The following is a 20,880-nucleotide window of genomic DNA, read 5'->3' as shown; positions in this document are numbered from 1 at the left end:
GCTATGAATGAAGAATTGGATCAAATCGAGAAGAATAACACCTGAGAATTATTTCCACAACCAAAAGATAAAAATGTCATTGGGACTAAATGGGTGTTCAGGAACAAATTGAATGAAGATGGATAGGTTACTAGAAACAAAGCAAGATTGGTTTGCAAAGGCTATGCACAAGTGGAAGGAATTTATTTCGATGAAACATTTGCACCAGTTGCCATAATGGAAGCCATCCGGATGTTTCTCACCTATGCATGTTCAAGAAAAATAAAATTCTACCGAATGGATGTTAAGTTAGCATTTCTGAATGGAGAATTAGAAGAAGAGGTTTACATCGAACAACCCGAAGGTTTTCTACTATTAGAAAAAGAAGAATATGTTTGTAGGTTAAAGAAGGCTCTGTATGGTCTCAAGCAGGCTCCCAGAGCATGGTATGCTCATCTTGACAGATATCTAAGTCAACAAGAGTTAAATAAAGGTACTGGTGATAGCAATCTTTACATACAAATAGATAAATATAATTTAACAATCGTTGAAGTATATGTGGATGATATAATCTTTGGTAGCAATGATGATCGACTAAGTAAGAAATTTTCTACAAAGATGCAAAGTGATTTCAAGATGTCTTTACTTCGCTGTGTGTCAGGGGGAGTTACCCTTTGCCATTGATGTCAAAGGGAGAGAGAAGGTAGTAGGAAGAGGTGTCCTAATCACAGGGGGAGTACTTGTTTTGCCATCAATGCCAAAGGGGAAGATTGTTGATCTAAAGATGATCTGAGGTTGTCATTAATGTCAACCCAAGTAGCACCAGGGGCTACCCTGATATTGCAAGGGAATTTTGACTTGAAAACTTACTCTATTTTGAGTCAAGGATCTTCTATATGGATTCTAATCGTCAAGATGTTTCCGTTGATATATGGCACGCCATGTGATTCTTCACGGTTTAAGAGATATTCATGTTTGAAGTTAGTAACCCCAGTTATTGGGATAAAACCATATGGGGTCGTGGCATGGCACTCATAATTGGTTTTGGTCATTGAATAGTCAATAATTAATAATTTTTTATGCTCCTAAAATCCCTCCAACATTATCAATAGAAGCCCCTCTCAACTCTATAAAAATAAATCTCATATATACTCTGAAGTAGTGATCATGGAATATTTGGTATAACTTCATTTCTGCGAAGTCTTAGATTCTAAAATTAAAACCCATTTGATTCGCAATCCTGATGAACTTCTTGACCGAATTTTAGATCTTGGTTCACTATAGTTTCAGAGATATGATCTGTGGAAGTTAGGGTTTTTGCAGCCTCCTGAATTTCATCGCAAAGAAGTGACCTTGGAAAAATCGTCATAAATATCTCTCTGAGAAGATGATTGGAATTCTATAAAAAGTGGCGGATAGTGCACAGACTGTAGTTTTCTTTTTATCAATTTCAGAACTGAAGGAGGAAACAGTCACACGTGGCATGTCGTACAAGTTTGCTCTATTGAACTAGTCCATAATTAGGTCATTGTGAGAGATTGGGCATAACTTTGTCTTGAAGAGTCCAAATCGGGTCAGACTTGTGGCATTGGAAATAAGACTCAGAGTGCTACTAAAGGACTAAAGATCACATATTGGGGATTTTAAATCACAAAGATAGATCAGATTAAATATCGTGCTCCTAGAATGTAAGAGAAAACTAGATCAAGTGCTTTTAAGGGGTGCAAAGGACCAGACTTTCTAGGGTAGCAAAGAGCAAGGTGCAACAAAATGATGCAGCAGAGGTAAGCTACAGGTAAGTATCTTATGTATATGTATTTTCATCTCTTAATTGCATTAGGTTCTTTGTACTCTAATTTGTTGTTTTTGTTTCGCACTGACATATGCTCTACAGGATGAGGTAAGTTTTGCTATTATCATGTCATGGGTATTTCCTTGAATACTTTTTGCAGGTATTATATATTCATCAAGAGAAGACTCAATGCATAATCTAATGTTCTGAAGAGTGAGAAAGGTTAGCATGACAAGAGCAGTAATCAAGGTGCATAACAGTAGCAAGAAGTTCACCACGTGAAGTCTTCAAGTGGGAAGGACTGCATACAATCATTGTAAAAGTATCATTGTACAGAGACATTGTAAAAGCATCTTTGTAAAAGTTGTACAAGTGTCTATCTACCAAGAGTTGAAAAGGTAGTGTTGGGAGGTCTAGGATCATCATCAAGTGGTTGTGTCATAGTTGGGGTTATGGTTTAGTGTGTCTTCTTCTTCTACATCATTCTATATCATTGTATAGTGGACCATTTTCCCTAGTACGGGAGTCCATTATTATTTTATTCTTCTATAGGGTGGCAGGGTGGTGCTAGGCTGGTGCATGAAGTCACCAACAGGTTGAAGCCTATGAAAAATTCAGGGTGGTAGGGTGGTTCTAGGTCGAGTTGTAGCTCATTGGGTGTTGGGGCATCCATTTAGTTGACTACTGAAGAATCTCGGGCGTTGGAACATCCATCCAGTGGGAGCTAGAGAAGAATGATTTTCTAGAATTCTAGGAGGTTGTTACTTTCATTGCAGTTGGGGCTAAAGATTAAAGAATTTATTAGAAAAGTGTTTGGTGGTTTTTGACTTGGAGGGTGTTTTCCACCTAAAATATTTGTGCCTCTTGTGTTCTTCTATTTACTGTTATTACTGCATAAACGTTAATAACAATTGAAGATTAACTAATGCTCTGAAAAGATTTAAAAGTGCTAATTGCTAAGGAATATTGATTCACCCCCCCCCAGTATTTTCCAACACCCTTCGCATGAAGCTGGGTATCAAAGATATTGAGTGGAATTTGGTGCTCAAGTACCATGACTGTATACACAAGTACATTTAGGACGAGATGGAGTTCCTAGACATTTCCTCGCTCGGAACGACATATCAATATGCTGTAAAGATTAAGTAGAAGTTTAAACAGAAGAAGCAGGACTTTGGACTTGCGAATCCAAAGCAAGGAAAAGGTGTCCCCAAACCATAGAACAAGGGACCAAGCCAAAGCGAGGCTACCCAGGACAACCTGCCGAAGCCGAAGGTAAAGAAAAACACCACGAAGATGAAGAAGGATACAAAAAATGGTGTGAGTTCCATAAGAGCTCGACTCACAATACAAGTGAGTGTCGGGCCAAACAGTCACTAGTGGCCGAACTGAAGGCTTCTGAATCAGATGCAAGTTCCGACTTTGAAACAGAACCCAATAAGGGGACTAAAAAAAGGAAGTAGATCATTGATGCAGAGCCCAATCCCACCATGGCCACCACAAAGATCCATAAAATTGAGCCTGAAGGTCCATAGGAGGGGGAACACCTCTTCCACTCATAGATATGGGTGAAGGGTTCTCCGCTGCAGTTCATTGTCAATAGTGGGAGCCAAAAGAATCCCATTTTAGAAGAATTCATGAAGAGGTTGGGTCTAAATACTATAACACATCCACAACCATACACCATCAGGTGGCTTCACCAAGGAAGAGATCTTCATGTTAGCGAGCAGTGTCACCTTCCCTATAGCATCAAGCCCTTCACGGATGAGGTATTGTGTGACGTTGCTCCTCTTGAAGTTTATGATGTATTGTTAGGAAAACCATACTTGTGGAAGTGACATGTTGTATATGAGTCTAGACCTCGCTCTGTGATTATTACTTTGGCTAATAAGTTGTAAAGGATACTGGAGGTAGCCCTGCCTACCTCCATCTCTTTGATCACTGCAAAGAAATGTAGGAAGATCATTTCCCACACTAGGAAATTTATTTTCCTTATGATTCACCCCCAAGAAAAGAAGAACGTTGTGGCCACGACTTCCAAGTAGGGCTCCTCTACACAACAACAATAGATGGACAAGATCATGGAGGAGTACAGGGACATTTTCACCTCACCCACAAGGGTACCTCTGCACTTTTAGGTCTAGCACTCCATTGATCTAACCCTGGGCGCACCGCTGCCCAATGCACCGATCTATCGACGCTCTATTCTGGATAACGATGAGATCAAGAGGCAGATTTGTGAACTACTGCAGAAAGGGCACATCAGGCCAATCTCATCACCCTATGGGAGTCAGATTGTATTGGTACAGAAAAAGGATGGGACCTGGAGGCTCTGTATTGGCTCTCATGTGCTGAATAAGATCATTGTCTGAAATAGGTACCCAATCCCACAGATTGATGAACTTCTGGACCAGCTCAAGGGGGCCAAATTTTTCAGCAAGATTGACTTGAAATCAGGTTATCACCAAGTGCCTATCGAACCTTGTGATGTGTGGAAGACTGCCTTCAAATCCAAGGAGGGCCTTTTTGAAGGTTGACATGCCGTTCAGATTGAAGAACACCCCTGCAACCTTCATGAGACTGATGGACGACATCTTGCGGCCCTTCACCAATGCATTCATGGTGGTGTATTTAGATGACATCTTTATCTTTAGCTAGAGTTGGGAAGAGAACCTCCACCATATTCGACAGGTCCTTCAAACCCTTTGACAACACAAGCTGTGTGCTAACTTGGAGAAATTCACCTTTGGCCTGACCCAGGTTCAATATCTAGGGTACATCATTGATGATCAGGGTGTACATGTGGACCCATCCAAAATACAAGTCATTCGGGATTGGCTAGCCCCAACCACTCTAACAGAGCTCCGCAACTTTTTGGGTCTTTCCAATTTCTACCATAATTTCATGTTAGGGTTCTCTCATATCGCTTGGCCTTTAAGTCAAGTCACCAAGGGAGAAGTGAAAGCCAAGTTCTTTTGGTCAAAAACCCAACAGCGGGCATTCTCTAAGTTGAAGAATCGCCTCTGTTCTGCACCAGTGCTCACATTACCAAACCTGCAACAACCATTTGAGATTGAGATAGATGCCTCTGACTATGCTATTGGTGCAATTCTTACTCAACATGGGCATCTAGTGGCTTACCACAGTGAGACACTTTCAGACACAGTCCGAAAGTACCCCACTTATGAAAAAGAAATGTATTCCATTATGCAGGCCTGTTGTCAATGGAAGAATTACATTATGGGGAAGGAAACGGTCATCCACATAGGCCACCGACCTCTACAGTTCATACAGACACAAGGGAAGTTGCATAACAATCATCATCAAAAATGGTCCACCTATCTACAATAGTTCCTTTGAACATTAAGTATAAGAAGGGAAGCACCAATAATGTCACTGATTTCCCAAATCAACCATCGGTCATGGCGCTAATCACTATGATTGACTCCTGTGGGAACGAGACATCGGGGTGGCCGCATCTTTACAAGAGCGATCCAGAATTCGATAGCATATACCAAACACTCCTGGAAGGGAAGAAAGTTCTAAATTTTCACCTTCAAGATGCACTATTATGCCACTTGGGACACATATGTGTTCCTTCAAGTGAGTGTGCCAAGATGATTTGGGAGGCACACTACAGTCGGGTCGCTAGACATTTAGAAGTAAAGAAAACCATGGTGGTATTGCAGAAGTATTTTTATTGGCCGAAAATTCGTCAGGATGTTGGGAAGTACATTAGATCCTGCACCACCTTCACCATTGCCAAACCAACCATCAAGAAACAAGGCATGTATACTCCTCTACCAGCCAGCCTTGGGAATTTGTCTCCATGGATTATATGCTGGGCCTTCCTTCTACTAAGCACAGAAACGATTGTGTTTTCATGGTCATCGATAGATTCTCTAAGATGGCCATCATGGTGGTCTGTAAGAAGAGTATCACAACAAAGGCCATTGTTATGCTCTTCTTTGAGTGAATATGGGTAAATTTTGGGATCCCATAGTCCATTATCTCAGATCAAGACAACAGATTCCTGAGTGCATTTTGGTCAAGTCTCTGGTCGATGCTGGATACAAAACTCACTAAGTTCACGACTTTCCTTCCCCAAACTGATGGCCAAACAGATGTTGTCAATTGGATGATCATACACATTCTTCTCATGTACAACTCAAAGCATCCACGCACATGGGATGAAATTCTCCCCTATGTCCAACATAGCTACAACAGAGCTCTCCACATCTCAACAGGCCACAACCCCTTTCAGGTAGGGTTGGGATTTCAGCCATTATGCCCCATTGATGTGGCCATACCATTTGCAGCCACTCAGGTAGATTCGGCTCATGTGCAGTCCAAAGATGAAAGGGCTAATAGCTTCATTGAGCGTATTCAACACATTCGCCAATAGGTCCATGATATATTGGATAGATCCAATGCTAAGTACAAGCAGTGCCATGATCAACATCGAGTGCTGCACAAATTCCAGGTGGGCGACAAAGTTTGGCTACATTTGCAGAAGGAGTGCCTTGCTGGACCCCACCACAAGCTTCACCCGCTCTGATATGGGCCATACACCATCACCAAGGCCATCATTGACAATTCCTTCGAGCTCAGCATCCCACTGTTCCTTGGTCTGCACCTAGTGTTCAATGTAGATCACCTTCGGCCATACTTTCCACCATTGTTGGACACATCTGACATTGCAGAATAGCTCACACCAATGGAGCTCAACCTAGACTACATGGAATAGGCCACAACTGATCAGATCATGGACACATCGATCAATAATACTTGGCAATAGAGGATACAACTATATCGAGTTCTCAAAGCATGCCAACTCCTTCACCAAGGCAAATGGCTCACTAGGGACCAAGTTCTGCAGAAGTTTCCTCATCTCATGGAGGAACTCAACACAATGGGGACCATTGCTTCCTAATAGGTGAGGACTGATCCAGGTGGATATTGGTGACCACCTGCCTATTCCACTTGGACCCTCACCATTGTTTCTTTCATTTTTTCAGTTTCCTTAATTGTAGCACATTTTACTATTTTTGGCAGTTTTTTAGGTCCTAAACTTTCGGAGCTGTTTTGAGGCCCTAAATGACATTTTTTGGCATAATTCCTTCCACAATTACAGTAATAATCTCATTGGCAGTTGCAGTCCTTGGAAAGATCTTTCCGACGAGGTATTATTATTATTACTATTATTATCCATTTTTAAGGTCACAGCTAAGCCAAACACCAAATTTGTGTATGAGACCCCCTTGTTTGTGGGACAAGGGACCCACCTCTGCACAATTATTTGACTGCTAAGTCTACAAAGGCATACATACTCTACCCCCTCTAGTTTTGAACCTGTGACCTCTTAGGAGAAAACACATGCTCTTAACCATTAAGCCCACTCAAGTTGTATACGCGTCAAACGGAGATAATATGATCAAGTTACGACCCTGGGAAGTTGGCTGCCCAACTAACCCCAACGGGGCCCATAAACTCTTGGTGTTACATCTCCTTGGGTTAGGGTTTTGGTTGTTTAGGATTTTCTCTTATTGTTCAATAATAAAAAGGCCCTTGAGCCTCATTGTAACTCAGTTCATAGGCATGTAGCCGCCACATCTCCTCTAAGAGATAAGCTACCATCGCCCGAGCTATCTTATTTCCATTTTGTTTGTAAGAAACGTTCAATATTTTTCTATTAATGAAATGAAGTGTTTTTCTGCTGCATCTCTGTGTTTATGAGTATATATATAAGTTGTTGTGTTCATGTTTAAGTTTGGATCAGTATGTTCCAGAGATGTCGAGGTTTCCTCTTGGGAAGAAATTTATCAGTGTTTTGAAGATGAAGGGCATAAACTCAGTAAAAGAATAGTCACAGCTAACGACAAATGCGTGTCTCAAAAAATACTCCAATAGACATGACCAATTCCTTTCTTCACAGGATCGTAGCAAGGCCATGCTTAATGCCTTATACAGATATGGTTCATTGAGGTTTTGAAATTTTGGATTTTTCCGAAAGACATATACAAACATTAAAAGGAACAATGATTGGTTCTTTTGCCAGTAAAGATTTGCAAAGTATGTATCATTTGCCCAATCCTCAGTTTATATATAATAAGGAGTTTTTCAAGGGCTTTCTAAACGAGAATGGGCATCCATCAGAACAAATCAGGCAATGAATAAAATACCTAAAAAAACATAAATCAAAGGAATCCAATAAGTAATCACTTGATTCCCTCGCTACTCCTTTTTCCCAAGTTGCAACTATGATGCATCAATTGCATGCGTAGCCTAATTTGTTAAAATTCCAAGACACATGGGTACCTTTAATCGATGGTATGAGAGAAGGTTATATATTTAATTGGTCCATTATTCTGTCAGATAATTTAGCTACACATATCTTAGCTTTCCGATGATCTAGAAGTGTTTCTAAAAATAAGCTTCCCCATTTCTACATGTCTTCCTATATCATGGATTCCTTGTGTTTTACAATGGATTTTCCTACTATGGATTGGAAATGGACCATTCAAGATCCAAAGCCTATTCATATCTACCATGATATCTTGTGGGAGTCCAAATACTATGAACATTTCTATCAAATTTGTCACAAAGTGATGATTTTTGTATCTGAAGTCATTTTTTAGTCTCAACCACCTCTAATGTATCAAGTAGCCATGGATGACCTTCGGAAGGTTGGAAATTGGTTCACGGAAGAATTTTTCACTTACATTAGAGTCTATGGTAGCCTTTCCCATCCTCATGTTTTTCCCATGTTCATTCCAAACAAATTAGAAAGCATGGAAGTATCTTATCAAACATTGGGTTATGGTATCACTAAGGTATTGAAGTTATCAAATAAAAGGATATGGCCTACTTTCCCTGCCAAAATCAACATATTTTCATTGGCTAATTATTTTCATGCTGAGAAACAAGCTCTTAAGTTGCCTATTGTTCCTAATAAACAATATGATCCTAGTGCAGTGGTGAAGAATTTTACTGTTTCCTAGTGACTCTCATAGTTTTTCCATGAAGCGGAAAAGTTATATGACTTGTTTACACAATCCTCCTCTTATGCATCAGTCCTACAATGAGAAAAAGCACAATTGAATGCATAGGAGAAAACTCAGTTAATGCAATACAAAACTTTTAGGATAGCCAATCTTCCTCTAGGTCTTCTATAGCTAACCCTGGAAAAGTCATCAATTTCAATTGTTTCGCCTGACAGTTTTTCACAATCAGTGATTCCTCCTCATGATCAACCAGAAGTTGTCATAATTTCATTTACCTCCCACATAGATGAATTGATATTAATCCTAAATTAAATGAGGCGTGGAATGAGTTTAGTCATCAAAATACAGTTTCACAAACTGAAAATTCTTCATAGCAGTTGATGCTTAGGCTACTTCTAAGAATCCTGAACAAGATAACAAGTCATGGGAGATTATTGATAAATCCTCTACTCATGGTCAGAAGGACACTGAGATTATTCATTCTTTTCCTACTTCAGAGGTTACTCTGAATATTGAAGAAATCCTTCCTTTGGACATTTTCTATAATCCTCAACATGAGGTTGTCGTCAAAAGGGGAAGGAATAAGAGGAAATTGGATCAATCTCAATCATTGGTGCCTAGCAAGGCCCCTTATTTTGAAGTTATGTGGAAAGGCTCCTCTGCAAAACCAACATAAGAGTGAGGAAATTTAACTCAATTTACAGGTGCCTATGCTTCAACAATTATTGAAAAAGATGTAGAAGCTGAAGAACTTATTAAGGAGAAAGAGGAGAATATTATCTCATTGGAACAAACTCTTAATACTCAAAAATAGAAAAATAATGAACAATGGTAGAATCAGGTGTGAAAGCTACAACAAAAAAATGATTCCTTGAAATTACAACATGACAAGGAAATACAGATGAAGGATGATCAAATCAAAGAAATGTAGAAGAAAATAGAGAAATTACATGTCAGTCCTCAACTGATAGAATTCAAGAAAGAATCTAAAGAATTAAATTCTCTGCTCAGGCATCAACAAAAAGTATTTTGCAATAAGCTCATGATGATCCAGGATCAATGTAAAACTGCAAATTCTCTTGTGGATCTGTTGTCTGATATGATGAACTACTTCTAAGAAGTGAATGAGAATATCACTGATTTTCTAACTTGGCAAGAACGTGAAAAGGGTAGAACTGTGAATTTACCTAATATTGATGAATCCCAAAAGATAATAATTTTTCGAGAGTGAGAAATTAGGATGAAACAAGATGAAGTTGTTAAGAATGAAGTCGGAGAACTTTCCAGTTATATCATTGAAGAAGTCAATGATACCTTATTACAATCCAATCTCATTTCTAATTGCTCTGAAGATTCACTGCCAGATGCCAAGAAATTATTGAAATCTTGGATGGAACATTGTAAAAAAATGGTTGAAATGATTGAGTAGTTGTCTAAAATTGACCTTGGGCATCATTGGTAGTTTTTGGTTAAGCTTCACAACCAATGGTTAGTTCTCCAATGCTTATCCAATTTTATTATGTATATTTTTCCACCACTGAAGACTTCTATTTTTACCATCCAGAAGAGGATCAAGCCCAGGAATGCCCCAGAGCTCACCAGTCTGTTGGATATTTACAGATTGCAACAACTTACTATTGGAAAATATTCATCCTAAATTTCAATATTGTTACAACTATTTCCTAATTAGTATTTTTCTATTGTTTCTATTGAGAGATTTATGGAATAGTTTATTTTTATTCTTTTTTTATTAAGACTATAAATTACCTCTCCGAGATGGAGAAAGGGTTATGAATTTTTAAAAGAAAGGACTTAAAATTGCACTATTGTATTTTAAGTTTTTCTTAATATAAGTTGAATGAATTTCAGTCCTGAGATGAGCAAATCTACAGTTTCTCGGGTACTATTATCCTATGTTTCAGTATCTTTGCTTTGAAAGGAATTTTTTAATTAAATTGTTCACATATATGTATGCTAGTCAGTTTTTCATGACCACTATTGGAAAGATTGGTTAAACTTTAATGTGTATTGTGAACAACAAAATTGTTATCATATGTGATGCTTTAATTAAATTAATTAAATTTACTATTTAATTAAATTAATTTACTTTCATTGAATTATTATCGTGATTTCGTAATAAGCTATATTATTATGTTAGTTATGACATATTTCTAACACTTATGTGCTCATATCACCTGGGTGTTATAATAGGTTGTAGTAGATTATACTTTAGTTGTTAATACATATTAATATCCATTAATATATATTTTTACCATCATCCATCCCACTTCACGTAGCTTTTATTTAAGGGAAACTGGTTCCAAAATTCAATTCAGATCCACTAGTACAAATGAGAAAGGGTCTAATTGGGACCCCGACCGGGTGGTTTTCCCCCAATGTTGATGAGGGAAATTCAGACCATCAACATTTTTGGTGCTAGAAGGAGGGCCAATAGACTATGAATGGCAATAAGATCTCACTCTAAATAAAGAGACCATCCTAAGAGTCAATCCCCCTCAAAGTCTCCCCCAACTTTTAGATCCCATTCTAAATAACCTAATTCTCAATATGAAGTTGTTGAGCCATATTCCAAATCTCCTAGTCTTGTTAAAAGGCCAGATAGTGAAACATCTGTAAATACACCACTTTCAGATCACCCGAATGAGGTCCTTGATCTTCAAAATCTAATATAGAAATTGGAAGGAATTTCCAATTCTGGTGAACAACATTCTCAAATTAAGCCTTCTGAAGGGAGTGTTACATATTCACTAAGATCCATTGGAGTTATTACTAGATAGAAAAGTGAAAAAATTGGATTTGAACCATTTTAATTCCTACTTCCAAAGAACAGGAAAAATAAGCATAACTCTAGTCGTGATTCATCAGCTAGTGAGAATGTTACATCTTCTCTACCTGTATTCCTACTATTCTTCCTACTTCTTCTCAAACTCCTTGACATCCTTCTTTACTATCTTCTTATCATCCTTTAACAACTACATCCACTCATATTTCCTCTCCTCAACCAACTAACACTACTGTAGTCAGTAGTGCTGCTGGGGAAACTATTTCAATTGTCAATAATTCAATTGCCCCTTCATCAAGTACATCTACTTTTGGATCTACCTCATTAACTATTGGTCATATTATAAATCCCAAAATTATAGATAGACCATGGAACAATCTAGGAGCACTTTCAATGAATCCTCCTTTGCACCCTCTCCCTAAACATCTAGAGAGATGGTTTCCTAAATTTAATCCAAATGATGGCCTTCGTGCAGAAGAACATCTACATAATTTTATGTTGGAAATTAATCTTAATGGAGTTTTGGAAGAAGATGTAGTGTGTAGATTATTTCCTTATACATTTGAAGGATCAGTAGGCTCATGGTATTTTTCCTTACCTGCTAGATCAATTACTAATTGGGATACATTCAAAGAGAAATTCCTTAAGAAATTTGGGGATGATAAAACAATAACAACATTAATTAATTAATTATCAAATCTAAAAGCTTCATCTAATGAGAAAGTCAAAGATTTTAATTCAATATTTAATAAGCTTTTGAATAAGATCCCAACTACATTCAGACCCGGTGTCAATGTTCAAATCAAATGGTATATCAGTTCCCTACTTTCAAATATCACTATGTTCATTGATAGAGCTCAAAAGACATTACTCAATGATAATATGAAGGAAGATCTAGATATCGAGAAAAGGGTATTAACCCTTGAAAACAAATCTATTGTTGAAGAAAGAAAACCATCTAAAAGGTAACTTTCAAATAAAAACCCAAAAAACAACGCTTCCAAAGATCCTTATGATCTAGAAGGTTTACATAAAGTCCTTAAAACCATTTCCAATGAGATGGTAGAATTGAAAAAGCAATCAGTTGAAAATTCAATGAGATCTTTTAGACCGATAAAGAGAAATCAACCTATCCAATCTCAACCATCTACTTAGATATTTACTACATATTCATATAAATAAGAGGAAGAGGAAGGAATAGTATAAGTAGAAGAAGCAGAAGATTAAGAAGTAACTGAAGCAAATGGCTTATGGGATTTTATCCTCACTACTTTAGAAAATGAAGAAGAATAAGAATAGGCTCTTCCTGTTAATACTCGAAGTAAAGGACCTACAAATACACCATGGAAAAATAAAAAAGTCCAAATGGATCATCTAATGAAAAAGGTACGTCCAAAAAGTCTTCTAATCAATATTCAGGATCTACATCGAATACTCCTAAAACTCCTCCCGCCACTTCTTCTACATCAAATATCCTAATAGTTTCAGAAGAAAAAGGATATGAAGAAGACCAAGGATAATATTTCCTTATATGAGGTCAGTAAATTAAAGCAAGAGAAAAAATTATTGCTTAAAGAATTGAACATTGTTCTTGTTTCTCCATTACCTTGAATTGTTGTTACTACTAAAGAAGCTAAAGGAAAGAATAACCATCCTCATATCCTTTCTGATAAGCTAGATCCCTCTGATGCAATTTTGATTGGAGAAATGTCTAATTCATACATCTCCTTTCCTTTTAATGTTTGAACTTTTCAACAAAAATGTTCATAATTTTCTGGTAGATTTGGGTGATTCTTCCAATATCACGCCTTATTCGGTATGCTTGAAATTAAATGTGAAACCACTGAAATATGTTGTACAAATAGTTCAACTTGATAGAACAAAAGTTAAGGTTCTAAGAGAGATGAATGAAGTATTAAATCAAACTATCTTCCAATTCAAAGGTGTCTCAGATTATAGATAATTTGGTGGCCAATATCCCTAAATTCTATGGTCTTATTCTGAGTAGGGATTGGTCTGAAAAGTTACATGGATATTTTGCTACAAATTGGTCTCTTCATTGGCTCCCTTATAATGGTAAACCTAATCAGATTAGAGTTGATAGGGAGAAACATATGAAGTATATTGTGACTGATCTAGATGAAGAAAATGAGCCAGTAACTTTCACTAATAATATCCTGGAAATTATTCTTCTAAATCTTTCTTTGTGAGTTTTCCTACTCAATTTTCTCCTTCCCTGTTGAGTATGTTACATCACAGATTGAAATTTTTTCACAAATAGACTCATCTAAGTGTGTAAATACTATAGAATTATTTGTAAATAACCCTGATAATTTCTTTTGGACTCTTTATTTCGATGGATCTAAGTCAAATGATGGTACATGAGCTGTTTGTATACTAGTAAGCCCAAATGGAGAAAAAACTATGCTTTCCTGCAGACTTGAGATTGAATGTACCAATAATGTGGTTGAATACGAAGCACTCGTTCAAGGACTACAAAAGGCTAGTAGTCTTGATGTGAAGTTTCTTAAGGTTTTCAGTGATTTTGAAATTGTTGTTAAACAGGTAAGAAATAACATTCATTGTGTTTCAAATCACTTAAAGAATTATCATTCCTTGATCCAAGACTTAACCTCCCAATTTTTGGCATTTAATATATCTCTTATCCCTAGAATCCAAAATTCTAATGCAGATTTATTAGCCAATGTTGCCTCTAAGTTGATTCCTCCTAAGGACTTTAGTCCAAATAGATTTTCGATTGAATTGATTTTTCGACCCTCCATCCCCAATGATATTACTAATTGGAGAGTTTTCAATGATGATGCTAATATTATGAGTTTTCTTACCTCAGAAGGAACATACACATATCAAATTATTGATGAGGATGAACATGATAAAAATCTTAATATGTCCTCATATGAAAATTCATTGCCAAAAACCTGTGGTGAAATTAGAAGATCTGTATGATTTGAAAGATATATTTAAAATGCCAACGAATTACAAGCTCCAAAGAAGTACTTTAAGGTTTGAAATAATCAATTTAGGGTCTTAATAAAAACCACAAAACATAAATCTAGGACTCGCACTCTCTCCTGAAGAAAGATTAGCTTTTATTCATTTACTAAGAAGATACAAATATGTATTTCCTTTGAGTTATGATGAGTTAAAAACTTATGATACTTCTATCATTCAACATATAATACCAATGTTTCCAAATGTTAATCCATTGCAACAGAAGCTCAGAAAAATACACCCAAATATTGAGTCATAGATTAAAATTGAATTGAATAAATTGCTCAAAGCTAAAATCATCTTTCTGGTTAGACATTCCAAATGGGTATCAAATATTTTTCCTGTTAGGAAAAGAATGGGGATATTTGAATTTGTATAGATTTATGAAACTTGAATAGAGCCTCTGAGAAGGAAAATTTTCCATTACCTCCCATGGAACAAATTATGTAATCAGTTGCAGGTTCTGAATTAATGTCTTTCTTAGATGCTTTTACTGGTTATAACCAAGTTCTCGTTCATCCTGCATATAGGTTGAAGACCACGTTCAGAACCAAATGGGGAACATTTTCATATCAAAAAATGACCTTTGGTATAATAAATGTTGGAGAAACATTTCAAAGAGCGATGGAAATAGATTTCAGAGGTCTGATTAATAAATAATTAGTTGTTTACTTAGATGATATCCCAATTTATTCTAAACAGAGAAATAATCATCTTCATGACTTGAAGCAAATATTTGAAAGGTGTAGGAAGTTTGGAGTATCACTTAATCCTAAGAAATCATGCTTTTCCTTAACCGAAGGAAAGATTTTAGGATTTATTGTTTCAAAATATGGAATTACTATAGACCCTAAAAGGGTTAAAGCCATTTAAGAAATTTCTTTTCCCCATAATAAAAATTCAATGCAATATTTCCTGGGGAAAAATAATTTTGTTAAATGTTTTGTTACGGACTTCTCACAAATTGTTATGCCCCTTTAAAATATGATTAAAAGGAAAATAATTTATAAATGGGGGCAAGCTGAGAAAACATATTTCAAATCCATCAAACCGGCTATGATTGACCTTCCTTCATTATCTTCCCCTGATTATTCTAGAGAATTTGTTTCATATACTTTTTCCTAAAATCACTCATATGCAGTAGTGTTGACTCAAAAGAATCAAGAACAAGCATAATCTATTGTTTCCTTTTACAGTTCAACATTGCAGGGAGTAGAATTGAATTATTCGGAATTTGAAAAGCAGGTTTTTGTAGTCTTCAAATAAATCAAATATTTTAGTCCTTTTCTCTTAAAGTCACATACAAAGGAAATTGGTCCATTCCTAGTTGTTAGACAATTACTAATTCAAAGAGAATTGGGTGAAAATAGATCCAACCGGGTCACAACCTTACAAGAATATGACCTTGAAATCAAACCAGCTAAAATTGTTAGAGGACAAGGTTTTTACAGATTGGTAGCTGGTGCATCTGAGAATACATCTAAAGATGATTTACGTGAAAATATTGAAGTTTCAGAGATGTTCCTTGTTGACATTGAATCCCAATATGCAGACCTTATTTTCTATTTAAAGAATGGCTATGCACCTATTGAACTTGATTCTAAAAAGAAAAGGGCATTAAGACTAAAAGCGAATCAATATCAACTTTTGAATGATATGTTATTTAGAAGGAATTATGGTTATGTCTTGCTTAGATGTCTTGAAAAATCTGAGGCTTGCATGATGGACCAATTGGTGGACATTATAGTGGAGATACTACTACTCATAAAATACTCCATCGTGGATATTATTGGCTAACCTTATTCAAGGATGCACATGCATATGTCAGGAAATGTAAAATCTGTCAAACCGCTTCAGGAAAAGAAAAGAAAGCAACCTTATCATTCCAACTTGTGAATATCGAACAACAATTCGAGCAATGTGGTTTAGACATTTTAGGTTAGATTGTTCCTCACTCATCTAAGCATCATAAATATATTCTCACTATTGCCAACTATTTCACTAAGTGGGTGAAGGCAATCCCTTTAAAAGTGGTCAACTATGATGTTGTAATTGAATTTATTGATCAACATATTATTACCAGGTTTGGCCTTCCAAGTTCTCTTATGTTTGACAATGCATCCTATTTTTTTGGAAACTTGATAACTGAATTTGCATTAAAAAGGGGTTTCAATATTAAATATTCTCCGAATTATTATCCCCAAGGGAATCGATTAGTAGAGTCTACAAATAAAAACATCTTAAGAATTATAAAACGTTTTTTGATGAAAATAAAAATAATTGGCATAAAGCTTTAATATTTTCTCTGTGGGCAGTAGAATAACTCATAAGGTTTCCTTAGGGACTTCACCTTACTATTTAGTTTATGGAAAATAATTTTTTTCCCCTAGTGTTTCTTTTCCTTCACTAGCCCTGGTTCAATCTATTGAAGAACAACCTTATTCTTCCCTTCAACTAATATTATCTCAATTATTGAAATTAGAAGAAGGGAGGGATAATTCAAAGCATACTTATGCTAAACATCAAAGCATATTTAAATCATGGTTCAATGCAAGTTTACCTGGAAATAAGATTCTGAAGTTGGCGACCTTGTACTGAAATGGGACAAAGCTCATGAAGAAAAAGGTAAACACACAAAATTTCAAAAACTTTGGTTAGTACCATTTCAGATCGTGGAAAAACTTGGCCCATCTACTTTTATTCTTCAAGACTTACAGGGTAGGAAAGATTCTTATCCTTAAGAAATACTTTTTTTGAAGTTCATGCTACTTTTTGTAAATATGTAAATAATCATATGTATAAACTGGCTTTTCTTTTAGCTATTTTTGTTTAATGCTACTCTTTTGACTTTGTACTTGGGTATATATATTAATATTCTCTAATAATTTTTATGAAATTCATTTTTAAAAAAGGAAACTTATCAAGAAAATTATTATTATGTTATTTTTTAGAATTTCATAAATATTAGAATCTCTGATATCAACGATTATGTCTTATTATTATGTAAACCACCCATAATGTCTCATGACCAACCATAGCTTTAAACAGTTATTGAAATAGGTAAAGGTTATGAAAAGATTCAGCATCTTATGACTCTAACTGTCATCCATAACTCTTAAGGAGAAGATTTACCTCCCCATCCACTAATTAAATATTTTTAGAGTATAATTCAAAAATATTAAACTTGAAAGATAAGGGGTCTCATTAAGAGCCGGCTTACCATGATCATGGGTACTAATGGTATTTACATTACCAAATATGGTCACCAAGCTAGGGTAATGGCTTATAGCCAAAATTTGTAAGACAAGAGGTCTCATCATGAGGCGACTTGTTCAATATCGTTAATACTTGTGAGTGGGATTGTCAACATCTGGTCACCAACCAGGACAATGAATTTCAAGGAAAATAAAATATCAAAAGTCTAAAATAAATCTCTCTAAAATATTTACTAGTTGATGGGATACTAACATTTCCTTGGGTAAAGAGCTGGAGGAGCGAACGATGCGCGCTAGGGCCTACGCAGCTGGACAGCGTTGACAGAGGCAATAGCAGGGATCAGATTGTGGAAGGTGGATTTCTGATTCGCTTGGGCAGCGAATCCCCGTTGTAAGCGCGTTTCAGTCTTCTGAGATCTCAGCGGCAGAGCTGGGTTTTAACCCTAAAAACACGCCCTGAGCGAAATGGGAGAGCCAAGGGGGGGGGGAGAGATCCCCTCCTTCAAAAACGTGGTAATAGGCGAGACAAGCACAGGTGGTGTTCAGCATAATGAGAGGGAAAGTCATGTCCCAGTAATGGGCAACCTGTGGTAGAAAAGAATGAGAGGAAAATGTCTACCTAGGGCACAAAAACAGCCAAGGTATGTCATTCCCTGCAACAAATTGGAAGAATATAATTGTTACATGAAAGACCATGCCCTAATATGTAAGTTCATAGGGTATTGGCCTTCAGAGAAGGAGCTATACAGATGGATCGATCAGAGGTGGAGACCTAAAGGACATGTGGATCTCAAATTGGGAGCCCAAGGTTTTTTGACAGTGATCTTTACGAATCTGGAAGATAAGAACAAGATCTTTGAGGAAGGGCCATATTTCTTGAACAATGCAGGCCTGTTCATGAAATATTGGGAGGAGAGATACAACCCAGAAAAGGAAAAACTGCTTGATGCACCAGTCTGGGTTCGACTGTTTGGGCTTCCTGATGAATTCTGGGACCCTGAAATTTTGGAAGGAATAGGTAACACGATTGGGAGCTTTGTTAAAATTGCAGAGGCCACGAAACGAGGTAAATATAATGCTTATGCGAGGATTTGTGTATACATGAATCTGGCAGAACCCCTCCCGGAAAACGTTGAAGTGGAGTATCACGATGATGTTTGGAAGCAGCCAATCGATTACGAACACATCCCCTTCAGATGTCGTAACTGCCATGAATATGGCCACTTATATAGGCAATGCCCACTGAATAAAGAGGAAGAGTCCAAGAAAAGCCAAGCGGATCATCAGAGAAGTACTGAGAGAATGGAGGAATCGGAGAGAGGTTTTCAGCAGGTTACAAGGAAGAAGAGGCAGAATAAAGAGGGACCAAAAACCCAATCTCAGGAGAAACCCAGCCAAAAAAACAATCAAAACAAGTTTCAGGTACTGCAGAGCGAAAATGAGGAATATGAAGTAAATTTGGAGGACGATGAGGACCCGGGGAACACCCCTATGGAAATCGCCGGAGAGGAGAAAGGAAAGGAAAAGAACCTGAACAAAACCAGCAGAGAACGACCGGAGGAGAAGATAGAAGAAACATAAATGGAATCTCAGATGGAAGTGGAAAACCAACCTGAAAGCGAAGCTGAAGAGGAGAAAATCATGAGAAGGTTAATCCAGGAATGGAAGTATCTTGACAACAGATTCATACCTGAAAAACAAAAACAGTTGTACAAGGAAGTATTCCAGAAATACAAGGAGAGAAAAGGGGAGCACCCGGATAAACCAGTAATGACAGGAAGTGAACAGGGGAATGAAGCGAAGGGAATGGGCAGCTCTGGCAAAACCAGCAGGAAAAGAGGACGAAAAACAATGAGTGAAACTATCCAGATGGTGGGAGAAACGTTGATAAACTCAGGTAAGGTGATACCTCTGTCTGAGGTATTCTTCCCCTCCTTCCAAAAGTTTTAAATGATAGTTATTAGTTGGAATATTAGGGGTTTGAATAGTAAAGGTAAACAAAGGTATATGAAGGATAAGCTGAAAAAAGAGAAACCTAGCATCATGATTTTACAAGAGACAAAGATTTTGGTTCAGTAGCTTGAAGAAATAATAGAAAAAAGCAGATTGCAATATCAAGTGATAGGGCAAGACGCAATCGGTTCTGCAGGAGGTATTGCAGTTCTGTGGAATCCGAATGAAATCATCTTAGATAGTTGGACCAGCATGCGTGGAATCCTTACTGGTCTGGGTAGGATAGTAGGAACCAAGGAACAGGTGGTCATTTCAGGGGTTTACGGCCCCCCTTCTCCTGGGGAAAAAGAGAATTTCATAAATAGTATTAAATTTGTCCGTAGACTTTACCCTGAAGCTGCTTGGATCATTGGAGGCGACTTCAATTTGATCAGATCCTTAGAAGAGAAAAAAGGAGGGGTTAGGAAGATGGACCACTTCATGGACAGATTTAATGAAATGATAGAGGAACTACGGCTTGTTGATATCCAGACCATTAATGGGATTTTCACCTGGAACAACAGAAGGGGAGGAAAAAACCAAATTGCTTCAAGACTGGATAGATTCCTAGTTTCTGAAGCCATCATGAACAAATATGTCTTTGTGGAAGCCAAGATCATTCCATCCCTGGGATCTGACCACTGGCCAATTCGATTAGAAGTAGATATCAAGAGGAATCAGGGAAAAAGGCCCTTCAGATTTGAAGCCTTCTGGTTGAGGGACCCTGAATTCATCAAGAAAGTAGAGGAATGGTGGCAACAATGTACTGTTCAGGGCAGAGGTAAAATGCATACGTTCCAACTAAAACTGAAAGAGCTGAAAGGAAAAATAAAAAAATGGAACAAAGAGAAGTTTGGTAACATTCTGGAAGATAAGCAAAAACTAGAAGGGGAAATGGAGGATCTTCAATAGAAGATGATTTTGGAAGGTAGAACAGAGGAGAGTATTAACAGGGAAGGGGTAATCCTTGGCAGATTGGAAGAGAGACGGAAGCAAGAGGAGATCTTGTGGCGACAAAAATCAAGGATAAAGGGGCTAAGGGAGGGGGAAAGAAACACTAAATTCTTCCATCAGGCTATGATC

Source organism: Pinus tabuliformis, chromosome 2_2, assembly GCF_031772625.1.
Source record: "Pinus tabuliformis cultivar Carrire ecotype Pingquan chromosome 2_2, CPIR1, whole genome shotgun sequence".
NCBI lineage: Eukaryota > Viridiplantae > Streptophyta > Pinopsida > Pinales > Pinaceae > Pinus > Pinus tabuliformis.
Note: the sequence above shows the minus strand (reverse complement) of the source record.